This window comes from Barbus barbus (assembly GCF_936440315.1).
Source record: "Barbus barbus genome assembly, chromosome: 35".
NCBI lineage: Eukaryota > Metazoa > Chordata > Actinopteri > Cypriniformes > Cyprinidae > Barbus > Barbus barbus.
The window spans coordinates 15877884-15894403 of record NC_136763.1 but is presented as its reverse complement, the minus strand read 5'-3'; the positions used below and the strand labels follow the sequence as shown (position 1 = coordinate 15894403).

General features: G+C 37.7%; 1 protein-coding gene across 2 annotated transcripts in view; it reads left to right on the top strand.

The window, feature by feature from the left end:
* The first annotated feature begins 3526 nt into the window (after positions 1-3526).
* LOC306855399 (nuclear receptor coactivator 3-like) overlaps positions 3527-16520 on the top strand; it is a 42007-nt gene continuing 29013 nt past the window's right edge. Inside the window, exon 1 of one of the 2 annotated variants that reach the window (XM_079394100.1) lies at positions 3527-3612. The gene's annotated coding sequence lies outside the window, so the exon portion shown is untranslated. Of the gene's footprint in view, positions 3613-13283; positions 13307-16520 lie in introns of those variants that run through there. The other variant, XM_079394101.1, reaches the window with a different exon arrangement.

Sequence of the window (16520 nt, the reverse complement as noted above, 5' to 3'; positions counted from 1 at the left end):
GGATATCAAACGTGTTTGATATTTTGAGCCTGTTTTTTAAAAAATATTGTTTTCATTTGTCATGTGTCTCCTAACAATACATGTTTCTGTGTAATTTTGTTGTGTTCTGGTTGTCTGAATGACTGTACAGTCTGGTAGTGTGTGATCCTCAGTCGTTTAGTGAATGATGTCCACTACAGTTGGGTAAATGTATGACACCTAGTGTTTTAAAAGCTGTTCAGATTTGAAAAGTCGTGTAGTGTATGCAATCCTTAACTTTTACTCAAAATGCCATGACCATGTGTTTCCAACAGATCTGAGGGGGTAGGGCTTGGGCACAGCTTATCTAAAACCCACTCTAGTTAGACAGGTTCTGAAGTACCTTGCTGTGAGTCAGCTGCCAAAACACACCCCATGCTTGTTGTTTCCTTACAAAACCAGACTTTGTGTTTTAACATCTAAAATGAACCAACAACACGTACACATTTAATTAAGGGAAACTCCTGGTTTTACAATGAGTATGCAAACATGACTAGATTATCCAAATTACACATTTTGATTTTTACATTTTCTTGCCCATGCAAATCTCACTAACGCAATACCAGGTTGCCAGGTTTTTTGTGGGTTGTTGCTATGGTGTGTGTATTGGGTGTACTAGCCCAATTCCTTAGACAAAACTGTATGAAAATTGGGGGGAAATTAATATTAGCAGTAAATCAACATGGGCTGTCCAATGACTAATTCTTAAAGGGATAGTTCGTCAAAAAATGAAAATTCTGTCATGGTTTACTCACACTCACGTCATTCCAAACCTCTTTCTGTCTTCAGTGGAACACAAACGAAGATATTCTGATGAATGGTGCTAACCAAATCAAAAGCCCTTGTAATTATATTATTCAGAACCATTAAATAGAATGCATAACATAGTCCTTCGTCTACTAAAAACATACATTGAATTCAATACCGTTCAGAGACCTGGTAAGTCCTGTCACAGTATGTCCACTAGAGGAGGCTATTCAGCTTTTTGCTCCTCGTGTTGTCATCTATGCTGAGGACAGCTGTCTGAGATTCCCTGCTGCATTAATAAATCAAAACACATACTGACACAGACACACAGCATGCAAGATCTCAAGCCAAAGAAATATTGATGATCTGGAGAGTTTTTCCATAGGCACACTGATTTCATTCAGCTCCATATCTACAGTATCTTAAGATATTCACATGAGTCACAGATTTAAAATTCAGGTTAGTTATAAAAACTGTATATATAAATATACTGTATGTATTTTTTTTTTTAAATATTGACAGCCTGGAAGAGCTCTAGAGATATCTAGAGGTAATATATATATATATATATATATATATATATATATATATATATATATATATATATATATATATATATAGCATATCGTTTCTCTCTTTTATAAACATCCGGTTGCCTTAAAGGGATATTTCACCCAAAAATGAAATATCTGTCATCATTTACTCACTCTCATGTCATTCTAAATCTGTATGACTTTCTTTTTCCTTTTTTTTTGCAGAACACAAAAGATATTTTGAAGAATTTTGGTAGCCAAACTGCTTCAGTACCCACTGACTTCTATTGTATGGGCAAAAAAAACCCAGCAACAATGAGCCATTTTTCAAAATGGCTTTTTCTATATTTCACAGAAAGAAAGAAAAAGTACACAGGCTTGGAGCAATGTGCCAGTGAGTAAATGATGACAGAATGTTTATTTTCAGATGAACAATCCCTTTAAAGAGATTCAAGCACAGTGAAACAATTCCCTACCCTTGAATTAAACATGTAATTATTGTGCTTTTTTACTCACTCTTCATTCATACATTCCTGAAGAGGTGATTTAACCAAGTAAATACTGCGGAATTAATAAATATGAGTAAATATTCATCTGAAGAGGGGATGGGCGAACGAGAGGTTCATGACTGCATGTTTGCAGGTAGAGAATCTATAGATCTAGATGATTGGGGGCTATCTCCTGTCGTTTAAAACGGCTATCTCCTGTCCTTTCAAAGGGGACAGACAGAGTGAGGGGGTTGGGGGGTAAGCCATCTCACACTCTCGGAAGGGGGAAGTCAGATTGTGCTGTGAATTGGGGGAGGGAACGACAACAGGTCTATGGGCCTCTTTCTGGGTTTCTGAAGAAAGTTATTTGGGTACTCTCAGTTTTGTGGTCAAATATGCTCATAATTGAAATGTTTTATTTCATATAGCATGTTATTATGCTTCAAAAATTAAGATTTAAAAAGTACAACTCTGCTTCAACTTTGCACATGCATACAAGTTCACAAATGGAATTTGAAAATATTTTCTATAGCTAAATGAGTTTTTCCTCAATGATTATTGCTTAATGCTTCAGATTCACATCTACATTTTTTTGGCCTGATGAGACCAAGGGTTAATAGCAGGGAACTGTCATGACAGGAAACAGCAAGCATTGAGCTAATTACAACTCTCTCTCTCTCTCTCTCTCAGTCTGTCTCTCTCTCTCTCTCTCTCTCTCCGTTCTCCCCTCCCCCTTCCTCCCACTGTTCCTACCTCCCCTCTCTTTTTCCTCCACTCCCTCCCTCCATCCCTCCCTCTTTAGCGCTGTCTCCTTCTCCAACAGTTGAAATTCTACACTGGTATACCTCAGAGATCACCATGGAGACGAGTTCATTGCTATCTTCCAGCTCTGGTCTTCAGAGGGCAGACGCTTACAGCCTCTGCAGACCACAAGAATACGAGTGTGTCCTAAAATACATTTTTGATTATTTATATTTTCATAAAGATCTAAATATATAAATTATGCATATTCTATTATGCATATCAGTCATAGAAACACATGCCTTTGATAATTTACAGTAATGCTATGCTGTCAAAGTTTGCTGTGTCATATTGCACATTACAGCCTTTATTTTGTAGGCTTTCCTCTTGCACATGCAGCAGTTTCGAAAATATTTATTGTTTATTATTTTAATTTATTGTTATTTACTATTTACAGACTTCTGCAACTTATTCGTATAACTTTGTGTGTATATTACATAAATCTCGACTGTGTATTATGTGTAAACTGTGCAGTGTGTTCTTGTACATTGGCTGCAATGTTATTGGACCACGTGAGACTTATGCACATGTTGTAGTATCAATAAAGTGATTTGATTTGACATATTATGAATGAAAAGGTGTGCTACAAAATAAATAATTCGGTCTCTCGCGAATACAGCGAATTCGTCACACTCAGCTTATGTAAATAAAGGCGTACGTTAGCCTACTCATTAGGGATACGTGGCTGTTATCTCTATGTGGCCCTTGGATGAGCTAAAAATAAATGCACTATATATTTTTACGATATTGCTACTACTGCCGATCTCCTACTGGATGTCTATTTTTCGATCTGCCGGGGTTCATGTACTTGTAGTTTCTTTCCTCTCTAGCTCTGTGTAGAATGTGCGGATCGGCCGGAAGGTGAAACTGCATTACCCAGAATTCCCAGCGCGCGTGGTTCGGGCAGGCTTCTTTAAGCTTTGGGAGTGTTTCCCATTTAAACAAACATAGCTAATGCTGAAGATGGCGGATGCGTAGAAGTGGCTTAAAGAAACTGGAGTGTTTCACTGGATACATTTACACCGGTAAGTGAAACGAATGACTTCATCGCGATCGTAAATGGATACATTTAAGCAATTGTTGTGTTCGTGAAGCAATGTTACGCGATGCCGGTTGTTCAGAAGTACATTTTTGTCCACGGTGGGGATCTTGCCACCTAGTTATTCTGCCTTTGAGACAATAATCGTAGTAACACAGTGTTGCCAGAGACAACATTCTCCAGCATGTTTGTTTACTTTTCATAACAAGATCCGTTTGAGGATTTAATTTCTTTAATTCTTATGCGATCTTATTAACATTTTGCCATTAAGTAGACACAGTTTTAACACTGTTTTCCTAAGTTAATGAACATTTAGTGAAGATTTGAATCTTTTGAGATACACAACAACCCTAAATGATTAAGTTATTTTTGTAGCTGCTGCACTATTTCCGTTGCTGGTTTATATAATAATGAGATTAATACAATATGGAGTTTTTGCATGTTTTAATTCTTTGATCAGAAGCAAGTTTGTTTACCAGTTTTTTTGGATCACCTGAGAGTTTACATGGTCTAAAGTTAGTTTGCTTAAGCATAACATAATCTTAACCCATTATCTGTCACTATCACAAATGCTTATTTTTATTCATTCTTCCAACTTTTTCATTCTGACTTTTAATGTACAACTTACTGACCTCAAACGATCTGCTCAGATGTGTTATGAGATGTTTTATTATGCGGATGTTTTGTAACTTTTGCTCTCAGTTCAATATGATGAAGTTCAAATGACCCAAACAACAAGATAGTTTCCTGGTTAATGACAAAGAGGGTGGAGATTAAATGATCAAAAATCAGACAGATTCAGATTTGCTTTGCTACCTACCAAACTGTGGTGTATTAATAAGCTGAGAAAACAGTCCAAATCAGTGTTGACCATTTTAGTGATTCACAAGGCAGGAGGATATTATAAATGATTTTTTTTGTCATATTGCATATTTGTCACGATAAACTGTGATGTAGGTCATACCGACCGTATTAGATGCTGCAATTATGGCTGTGTCTCAAACCCCAGTGAAAATCTCTGCCCATACAGTGTTGTTGGACATGACAGGCGTCTTTTAAACGTGCACTTTGTGAATGCAGGAGCTTGAACGATTCTTATCAGAGACACTATTTTTGGTAATTGCAATGACTTAGCCTGAGGTATTCGGTGCACTGCAGTGCTGCTGGAAAGTTTGAGGAAGTTCCTCTGAATTCACAGCGATTGGTGTTATGTAGTGATCCAAATGCAGCAGTTTCTGAGCTAGGAGAGTTTGACCACATCCCACTGTTTTGAAAATATTCCCTGCAGAACCACATTTGTAGGACCAGCGTTTCCCCAAAATCCACATGCACTCATGCTGACATATATAGACGCTTTGAAATATATTTAACTTGTTCTTTGGATACTGAAGGTACAGGTATATAACATGCTTGCATTCTGACTGTTTAATAACATATTTTTAGAACCACGACCGATTTGCTTTTATTGCCTCCACAGTGCAGTATGAATCTTCCTAATAATTATGTTATTACATTTCAAAGCTGCAGCCTCTTTAGCCTGTAGTGCACTTATTTGGTGTATAAAAATAGTTTAATACAAGCGTTCACTTTTAAAGCATTTCTGTAGCTGAACGCATGAGAACAGGACATGCTTTATGCAAAGCGGTGTATGTTGGCGCTCACACGCTACTGGACCCACACATGCCCTGACTGCGTGTGGGAAAAGACCCTCTGAACTCTTCTTCACACTGGTCGCAGGCTGAGCCCCCCTTCCCCCTTTATCTGTTCCTTTCTCCCCAGCTCCCTCTCTCTCACACTCCGAGCGTCAGGCTGCATTAACTATGAATCAATCTTGTGTTGAATGCTTTGACTGCAGATGGGGTTAAGAATTAAAGGATGCATAGATTCTCTGTCCTCGTCCATTTGTTAGCTCGGGTTCTATAACTCATTAACTCGGACGCTCTCAGGGGAAGAAAAAAAAAATGCTTGTGCGAAAGATTTCCCCTGATTTTTGAAGGACCATCCGAGTTTTGATTTGAACATTTAAACATTGTATGTTTTGTCTTATTTTAGTGTCCATTGTTGTGGTTAAAGGAATAATTAATCCCAAAAATATGAAAACTGTCATTATTATTATATTGTCTTTAATATTCTTAGCAACATCCTGACTGCTCTTTTTAATAGAATGAGGCTAAATCAAGAGAACTGGTGGCAAATGCACCATGAAGTATCATAAAAATCGACTGTTTGATTTGTGAAGCATTGTGTGATGAACAGACCCAAATTTAAGTTATTTTAGTCATTATTCAGTTTTATAATTTTGCCATCTAGTGGCCGTTAACTGATGCATCATGAGTCCATGACAATGTTATTTTAGTATTATTTATATAATAATAATAATATAGTATTTATGAATATTTTGACTTTTTTTGTATTTTCATTTAATTGTAGTACTATGTGCTTTTGTCAATTGAATATTTTTATTTTTAATTAACATTAACAATACCAGTCAGTGATTTGAACTCGTGACTTTCCATTTTTGTGAGCTGGATCAGCCATTTTTAGTGAAATGATCTGACTCAAAAGAACCATTTATTCAGAGATGACTTTAGTCTTGGTCTGTTTATCACACAAAACTATCATGTGACTTCAGAAGACTTGCACCTAAGTCTTATGACCCACTTTTCTGATACTTTTTATGATTTTATTTATTTACTTTCATAAAATTTGGAGCTTGACCACCCCAGTCCCCATTTACTTCCATTATTTTGAAAAGAGTGACCAGGATATTTATCCAGAATTCACATATGACGCTCCATGCAAGACAGAAATAATGTTAAATAAAGTTGTTTTCACTTTTGGGTAAAATATTCCTTAATGTCTTGTCTATTATAAATGTTCCTTTTTGCACGTTTCCTCTTGGATTGCAGGAGGTTGAGGCTAGCGAAACAGCAGAATGACTAATGTGCTTCTCTTCACCTTTCTGACACTAATCTGATCGTCCCCACTCATTTTGCATTTGTCAGTCCACAATAATTGAAGAAGTTGAAACCCTGCCGTTCTCTGAGTGCGACGTGAGAGCGAAAGAAGGAAAACAGTGTGGTTGTGGGTGACGGTTATTTTCAGAGCAGGGAAAATGGTCCAGTTATATCATGTATCTGTGTGTTTGTTTCAAATGTAAGATTAATGGTGAGGGGTGTATAGTATTGCTCTGAGGCGCTTGTGTTGGTGGCAGTGGGTTGAAACAAAAGCTTGATTGTTGCACTAATTGAAATGTGATACCTGCTACTTGTGATGGCTTTTTACTTGGAGTAGTTAAAGGTGTTGGTGCAGGCTGGTATTTTAGCCCTGCTAACCTTTAATACATGTGGCGAGGTTGACTCGCATCTCCGTGACTCATGTGTGCAAAATGAATAAAAAAACGTTTGGAGCTTACAGGATATTAAAGATTTATTGCACCATTCAGATCTTCAACGAAAACATTTTCAAACATAAATATTTCTGATCTGGAGCTTGTGCCATGATTTATAACACTAATTTGTAGATCCTTGTAACTTTCCATTCTGCGAACCAGAGAAAAAAGTAAAGTTAGTCTTTGTCAGTGAAGTCCAGAGTGAGTAATAAATTGAATTCCTTTCACTCATCCACTTTTGTACACCTTCAGCGCTTCGAATGAATGCCAGGTTGTTTGTCATGGAATGAACTTCCAGTTTTTCTTTCTATTTACCAGGTTCATAAACAGCAACTTTCTCCCTTCACTTTTTAAGACACCCAATCAAGAGCTCAACTGTGAAGGTTGGAAAATTCTGTGCGAATCATTTGGAAAGTTGCGAGTCATAATTAAGAGTCTCTGCATGGCATCTGCATGCGAGCGTCGCCGCTATATTTTACAGCTCCCTTCAGTGTCCTATAGCACAAGTCGAATTTAAGAGGAATGTGTTGCATCAAGTTGCATCCAGCTGTGGCTGCTTGTGTAAAGCTGTGTTGCCATGACGACACTCCTGCATAACTGACTCAAGGTCATTCGAGCGGTGACGACGAGCTGGATGTGCCTTGCGATGGTGTGTGCACGATATGCACACATATGCGGAAGGAAGCTCTCTGCAGTGCTGTGGGTGTCTGAAAGTGAAACTTGGAAATACATGCAAACACTTTCTGTGCATGAAGACTTTCACTTGAGACTGTGAAAAGGCTCGTGGAGGAAAATATTGTGTTTGGTTTTTCATTTTCTCAATGCTGTTGTACTTAATTTGTTGCATTTTCCAGCCCAGTACACATTTCTCCACGATCCGGAGTTGTTTTCCTGTTAAAAGTGGAGAGAAAGAGGGGGGAAAATGGCTAACGAGGTTTAAAGAGTGAAAAGTGCACACTCTCTTGGGTTTTTGTCCACTCTTTTTTTGGCTTTCTCACCCTCTACTGAAGAATGCTTGTAAAACGGGTTCACCTGAATAAGCCCACGGGAGGGTAAGGCCCTTGTCTGGTCTTGTTACCATTGTAAAAAGTTAGCAAGACTCTGTGTGTTTGTGTTGTGTTTAGAGCCCTGTTGTATAATAGTAGAGAAAAGTTTTAAGTCACAAGGTAAACGTTACCAGATGCGTTCTCCGGCAGTCGAGCCTAGAGGAAGAACGGGGGGAGAGAGAGAGAGAGAGAGAAAGAAGTAGATGGAAAGAGAAAAACTCAACTTTGGATGAACTTCTCAACTGCTTAGCGGCCACCTTGTTTTCATTTTGCCAGCATCCCCACCCCCCAATTTGATGAGAGGTTTGTGGAGAGTTACTCAGAATTCCACACTTACAAAACCCCACTGTAGTGTTGGAAAACTTTTACAACTGAACTGCATTACTGTAGAATATTTACTCTACAATTAAAGGATTAGTTCACTGAAAAATGAATGTGCTGTCATTGTTTATTCACCCTCATGTCGTTCCAAACCTGAGGCAGTGGTTCTTAAAGGGTTAGTTCATCCAAAAATGAAAATTGTGTCATTAATCACTCACCGTCATGTCCAACCAAACTTTTAAGACCTTAGTTCATCTTCGGAACACAAATTAACCTGTTAACCTTCACCCCCATTTGGGGCCTCGCAGGTGAAAATAACCTACCTAAATTAAAATGGTAACAGTTTGTCACAAAGTGTGCTTACACAAACAAATTAGGTATCTTTGGAAAGAAGACACTCTGGGCGTTACTATCCATCATCCAGAGTTGATAATGCTCAAAAAGATAAAAAGTTATAGGCACTGACGTGCCTTGAAAAATATTTTTCCACACTGAATGTTTTTTTATTTCATATACAAATACATGAAATAAGTCCTGGAGCAATCCAGAAAAGTAATGGATCGAAAGCCATGTGTCTCATGAGTTCATATTTCAAATTTGAAGAAGATGCCATGAAAAATGAGATTCCTGCAATATTTTTTCTGAAACTATTTATAGTCCTCCCACCCCCCTGTTTGAGGAAAAATAACCACCAAATGGATTTCAGAATTATACTAACTATTTTAGTCATTATACATGTTCAATTATAAAATAATAGACAGATTTATTTGAGCACTAAAAAATACAAAAATTATTATTTGAGTAATAAAAAAGAAAAAAAAAATAGAAAACATATATATAGTATGTATACTGAAGTATTCTGATTGCCAGACGTGAAGTGATATTGCCAGACATGGTCATAGAGTCAGTAATCACACGCTGATGTGCTTCCATTCAGATGATAATCAAACAGATGGGCCATATAATCAATAATAGCTGATCATTGAATCTCAATGATAGCCGTCATAGAGTCGCTAATAAACACGCTGATGTCCGTCCATACAGCTTATAATCATGCAGATACGGCCACATTCCCCACACAATACACACACACACACATAAAAAATGTAGAAGAAAAAAAAAACAGTTTTTTATGGATAAAGCAGATCGCTAAGTTACGCCCCGCTCAGATGACAGTTGCGTCACTGCCGGCAGGAGGGAGCGCCAAATTCAAATAAACTATATTCAGCTTTTCTGAGACTTTTTTTTCCGTGGACGGTCTCATTCTGTTTGTAAAACTGTATGCTGCAACACCGTGTTGTTTTTTACCACCAAGACGCTGTTTTTGAGCGTAATTTATTCCATAACGGACGCGAACAATAACTCTCTGAAGAAATTAAATGTAAACAAAGGAATATTCATCCTTATTACAACGTTATTGTTTCGTTGGACTAAAAGTGCTCGCTGGGATGTTGTTCTGTGGACCCTTACCTCTCTAATTAAACTGGGATTTCAGCAGTGGACGCGTTTGTGGCTCGTTATTACAATGATAAAGGTACGTACTGCTTTTTTACTCTGCGTGTTTGGATGTGTACTGCTTACACAAATGTAGCAAATTTGTGCCACTCATTCCTTATAAGCTTTCCATCGAAAAACAGCGATCTGTCGTCGATGCTTAAGGCTTAGACCCTCAGAATGATATCTAGTTTGTCAAGATTAACTTTGTCCCGTTTCATTTATTCTATTAGAAAACAATGACACATGCAAACAAAGAGCGTTCAGTGCAACGTCGCTCTGGTGAACGTTAACAGGTTAAGATATTTTTAATGAAATCCAAGAGCTTTCTGATCCTCCATAGACAGCAACACAACTACCATGTTCAAGGCCCAGAAAGGTAGTAAGAACGTTGTTAAAATAGTCCATGTGACATCAGTGGTTCAACCATAATTTTACGAAGCTACGAGAATACTTTTTGTGTGCAAAGAAAACAAAACTACTAAACCATTTTTCTTATCGATTCAGAGGTTTGTTCCATTTGACCGTAAGTGCCCTGCGAAGTGGACATCAGGATTTTTCTGCCATGATTCCAGTTCGGAAGGAGTGTATATGTGGTGAAGCGCAAATATGTGTTCTTAAGTGAAGTAAACTTTAGCCGATTTCCTGTGTGCACACTGTGTAGGGACCATCTCAATTGGAACACAGTTGGTTGTTTGGATCAGGTGTGTTAAACGAGAGACATGCAATATATGCAGAGCGGGGTGTTGCAAGTCCCAGCATTAAGTATTGCTGGTCTAAGGGGTTCTTTGCTGTTGTCAAAGCCGTACATCAAGTTTTCAGGTTTGATGTCAATGACACCAAGCATCATTCGTTCTTGCTTGTCTCGTGATTGATTACAATGTGTCAGTTCTGAAATTCTTCAGAATTAGTAGCTGACAATGACTGTCTTTCTTCTGTGGAACTTTTTTTTTTTTTTTTTTTTTTTTTTCTTCTTTTTTCTTTTTTCAAATACAATGAAAGTTAGTTGAGGCCAGTGTTATTTGACTTTTTGTGTTCCACAGAGCAAGTAGGTTAATGATAGCAAATCTTTCATTTTTGGGTAAACTATCCCTTTAAAATAGCTAAATATAGGCAAATGTATCTGTCTATTACTAATGATCGACCGATATAGATTTTTTTTTTTTTATAACCGATAACAATTATTTGCATGTTTATGTGCCCGATTACAGAACCAATGTTTATTTACTGTTATAAAGTAAATAAATGACTGAGTGGAAGAACATACTTCACTTTGGTTTTTCCTCTTTTCAGTCAGCTTTTTTTTTTTTTAAGTGTTAAAAATTTGCAGTCTTTCATGTTAAATTTAATCTTCATATTTACAACAATTTACAACATATTTACAACAATTTACAACCAATTTAGGGTGTTTTAAACAAGTGAATCTTGTTAAAATTTACATGCGGAGGCCGTGCTGGAGCATTTCCTGAACTCGCGACTGCCGCGTCCCGTGTGAAGGGGTCTTAATATTATATTAATATATTATGCTTTCTCTCGCCGTACTTTGATGTCATTCACCGATCGATCTTCACGTCGAACACACCTCTTTACTCTCGCGTGTCACATGACAGAATTGAAAAATCTTGTTTTTTCATATCGCGATATTATCGCAAATGCAATTAATCGTTCAGCCCTACCGCTGAGTGAATAGCAATGTGAAGCGGCTTCACGAGACTAATGATGAGCAAAAATACAATGGAGAGAGAATTCAATTCAGCGCTTTTATTTACAACGTGCTCATTCATGGCTGCGTATTATTATTTAATTCGAGCAAAGTTACGTCTTTATTGGGACAGGACTTGACGGATTATTTTACATGATTCCATGAGTTTACATGATTCCATGAGTTGCGCTCTATTTCTCAGAACCAAGCTGCATAAACTACATAACAGGCATTTATGTAATGTATCTAATTTGTGCATTAATGGCTATTATGTTAAATAAAGTTTACTAACTACAGCAAATCGAGTACCTGCACGCCGTTGTTGTCTCGTCTCCCCTCAGACGCGCTGCAATGGTGGTCCTGCGCGCAATTCTCAAAACACCCACAAGATGGCGGCATTTATCGGTGAATCCGATATTACAAAATTGATATCCGATTATGGAAAAATGCTTAAATAGCAGAAAAATATTGGTAAATCGATATATCGGTCAATCTATTTCTATTACTATTAAAAACTTATTTTTTTATACTCCATTAAAGAAAGTTTATCAAGAACCTTCATTTCTGGGTGAACGATGCCTTTAACCCTGCATTACTCCAAGTGAGAGTTTTGTTTCAGTACAGTTGTGGGTCATGGGGCCAAATTTAGTCTCATGCACAAGTTCAGTTTTTCAGTATTGCTGTTGACATTTGAAAGTGATTTATAAACATCAACTGTTCTTTTCCACTTCTTTCTACTCCCACTTTCCCCTTTATATCTGAATGCTTAACTCTTCTTGCGTAAAGTAGCCTGTCCTCACCTTTTGACCTCTTGCTTCCAAGGTTGAGCTCCTCTCATGTTGTACCTGTTGATGAGCTGCATGATCAGTAACAGAATACACTACTGTTTTAAAGCACTAAATTGATCAAACGTGACTTTAAGACATTTATAAAGTTACAAAGAATTCCTATTTCAAATAAATGCTTTTTCTTTTCATCAAAAAAAGTATCATAGCTTCCACAAAAATATTGAGCACTACAAATGTTTCAACATTAATAATAATACAAAATGTTTCTTTAACAGCAAACTCAGCATATTAGAATGATTTCTGAAGGTGACACTGAAGACTGGCTGCTACAAATTTAGCTTTGTCATCACAAGATTAAATTACATTTTAAAAATATTCTAAAACAAAAAACAGCTATTTTAAATTGTAGGAGCCCTAAAATTCCACAATATTACGGCTATTAATGTGTTTTTGATCAAATAAATGTAACCTAGTGAGCATTACAAAAACATTCTTACCGACCCCAAACTTTTAAACACTGGTTTGTCGCAATTTCATATTTTTTGCTGAAAATTCAACTCCAAAATGTTACGTAATCATGTGGTAATGATTATTTTCTGATTAATGTGGTCAAACAAAAAAAGGTCAGATCTAAAATAAATTAGTAGACTATAAATAAGTACACTGGACAAGACATGATTTGCAACACTATTTGAAATTTTGACTATAGTTTTTGCATGGTGTAATTCATATGTCTACCTTCATACCGCAAAGCCTATTTGAATCCAAGGTTGATGCACCCCTCTTTTGCACTGTGTATTTCCATAGGCTTCACCTTATTCTTTTGTTCCTGAGGAGCGTCACCGAGTCCATAATCTCTCTGTCTCAGGCCGATAATCTGATGATGTTGAAGGGACAATGCTGAATTGGATTTTAGGATTGCAGTGATTAAATCAAAGGTAAAATACAAGCTCGGTGAGAAAACGGGTACACGGTGTCATCGCAGCTCTGCAGGAGAGCAGATGCACCTCATGCGTCAGCCTCAACAAAAAATGTTGCACCAGGTGGGGAAAAGCAACGCTCTGTCCCTTTAATCACATCATTTATGTTTTAATTAGCCACTGTCGCAGCCGTCGTGTGCTGTCGGGACCGGTCACACACTTGAGACACATGTGTCGCTCATCACAGAGCGTGACAGACTGAACGGACACCACAATCTGCGTTCTGCGGTTCGCCAGTGCATATTTGCATTGAATGCATTAAAGATTTCCATGTCGATCCATATTAAGATTCTGGATTTAGATGCTTGTGCCACAGGATGTGGGAGGGTCTTATGGCTTTCGGGTTTGAAATGCATGTCATTCTACTGGTTAGAGTCCAAGACCGTGTGGTAAAACAGATTACATCCTGGTCTCTCTGCTGTCTGTCTGCCTGTCGCCATGGCTTCACTCATGTTTGTGGTCTGTTGTTAAGGTGACGAGGCCATTCGTGGGCGGGGACAGCTCTCCTCGCTCTGGAAAAGATGATGGGCGTCCTCTTCCCTCTAGGAGGTCCATCTATGCAATGCACTATTAATAGAGCGGCTAGCTATTGCGTTGGCCTTTTGTCATTACTAAACTTTAATTAAAATGTAATCATGTGTGCACACACAATGCCAAAGTCCAACCACTATATATATCATATCAAACTGTCATGAGCTGTTTTACCTTTCACCCTTTGTGGTTTGCAAATGATGATACAGAACCCTGATGCCAAGAATGCAGACTGACACAGTTTGGATGATTTATTACGTTCATTTCGCATCTTGACATTTGTCATTTTCTTCACAAGCAATTCAGTGGGTGGACTAATCCAATCTATTGTCTTTAGTGTGGAGTACAGACTCTAAAGGGGACGACAAATGGCAAACATTTTACAGGAAGTGTCCCAATGGCGCTTGTTGTGACTGCTGCACAACATTTGATATAACATTTGAAGGGAAGCACCACCGGCTTTAAGACATTTGTGTGAGTCTATCATTTAATGCACATGCTACAACACATTGTGGGATTTCAAACAGTGCTTAAAGGCTAGTTCACCCAAAAATAAAAATTACTCACCCTCACATTGTTCTACTGACAAGCTACGCGATATCGCGTTCATAATCGAATGCTATTCATCTGCGATAATGAACGCGATATCGCGTAGCTTGTCAGTGAACTACGGCTCTGTGTATTAACTACCGCTCCATTTGAAAACAGGTGATGGAGATTTACCGCCAATCACGGAACCGGCTTTACTGACGAGATGCGCATGAGAATCGCATGCGATTAATTGCACAGCCCTAATGTAGGGTGTCATATCAGGTGAGTTTTTATTGATCGGATGTTGGGTTATTTTTTTTGTGAAAAAAGGTATGTACCAGGTATCTGAATGAAGAGATTTCAGTGTGCCTGGAGCTGTAGGTATACAGAAATCATGTCAATATGTCTTAATGAATGAATAATGGATCTGATTAAAATCACCCTATTCAGTGTGGAAAAGTCACGCTCACAGTTCACACTGGAGATTGGTATGCCACAGGATTTCACCCATCTGAAAAATTAATGGTATTTTCAATACCAGTGAAAATTCACGGTTTTCGGTACCAAGTTCGCTTTCTCCTTTCCACAAGCGCTTGCTCGCTCTCCCGTGGCGTCTGTCGTTGCTATGCAACCATGAACAGAGGAGCGCAAAACGAGAGTGCCGCGTCGCTTTCCGCGCACCCACATTTGAAATATTTGCATATGAACGTGAATATGAACGGCCCCTTATGGCAACGTGACATTAGCCTAATCAAAATAATTTCCATTTGTGGCTCTTTCCTCCTGTCTTGTCAACAAGTGGATTCAGAGCCATCGCATTAGCAGCGCCGCCGGTCGCCATGTTTGTGTTTTTAGGTATGTAAGTGAATGATGTGAATGTCGTGATATTACTGATCATGTGAAGATTTTTCAGCGGCGCTGAAAATCCAGCTGCGCCGCTGCTTAATACATTGTAGGGGAAACACTGCATTTAGACAGGACAAAATACTGCACAAAATACTGTGTCTTTGTGAAACTGAAATATAACACTATGCTAATATAGCTTTTTTGTTGATTTTGATTACTTTTATTGTCCTCATTTGTAAGGTGCTTTGGATAAAAGCGCCTGCTAAAAAACTAAATGTAAATAACAAAACTAAATTGAAATTTTAAAACAAACCGTAAATCAAATAAATAACACAATTAAAAGAAATCTCTTCATGTAAACAAAATAAGGCATTGTCTGTGCTCTTTCCATTTAAAATGAGAGGCAACTACTGCATTTTAATCATGATCCAAACAAAGATATTGCATACATGCAACATGAGCGGTTTTTAATCTAAATTAGGTTGTATAATTTCAAAATCTGAAGCAAAAACAGAATAGTCTGACTTCAGTTTTGTGAAACTAGACATAAAAAATATCTGCATGAAACCGAAACAGCAGATGAGCTGATTGAGATGCAGATTCATTCTCTTGCCTTGGTTTCCGCTGTAAACAAAGCACCGCTGCACTTATGAACTTTAATATGCATTATACAGAGTCAAGATGAAAAGAAAAAATACCATCTAAACTTTTCTAAAGACAGCAAGTTCCCCTCAGACATACATATAAGCTCCTACCCCTAATTGTATCGCGATTTGTGTAGCATCTCAACCGATTTAAATCATCACACATTTGTATCGATTTTTGACCGGCTCGTTACATCCCTAATTATGGTTGAACAATGTCCTTACTACTTTTCTGGGGTAAAAAAATCTGGTGTAATATAACTTGTGTTTGTTTGTTTGTTTGTTTGTTAGCTGGTTTTTAGGCCTATTTGTTATTGAATTGAATTTGTTTTTTAATTGTTTTTGCTATGAAAATAGCCTAAGATGCTGACATGGCATTAAATAAAAATATACTACTATTACCTCTCTGGGCCTTGGACGTGGTAGTTGCGTTGCTGTCTATGTAAGATCATAGAGGATTTCATTGAATTTCAGCAAAATATCTTCATTTGTGTTCAGAAGATGATTGAAGGTCTTATTGGTTTTGAATCACATGTGGGTAATTAATGACAGAATTTTCCTTTTTGGGTGAACTATCCCTTTTTGGAACTTTGCAACCCCTTACAGTTAAGTGAGTGGAA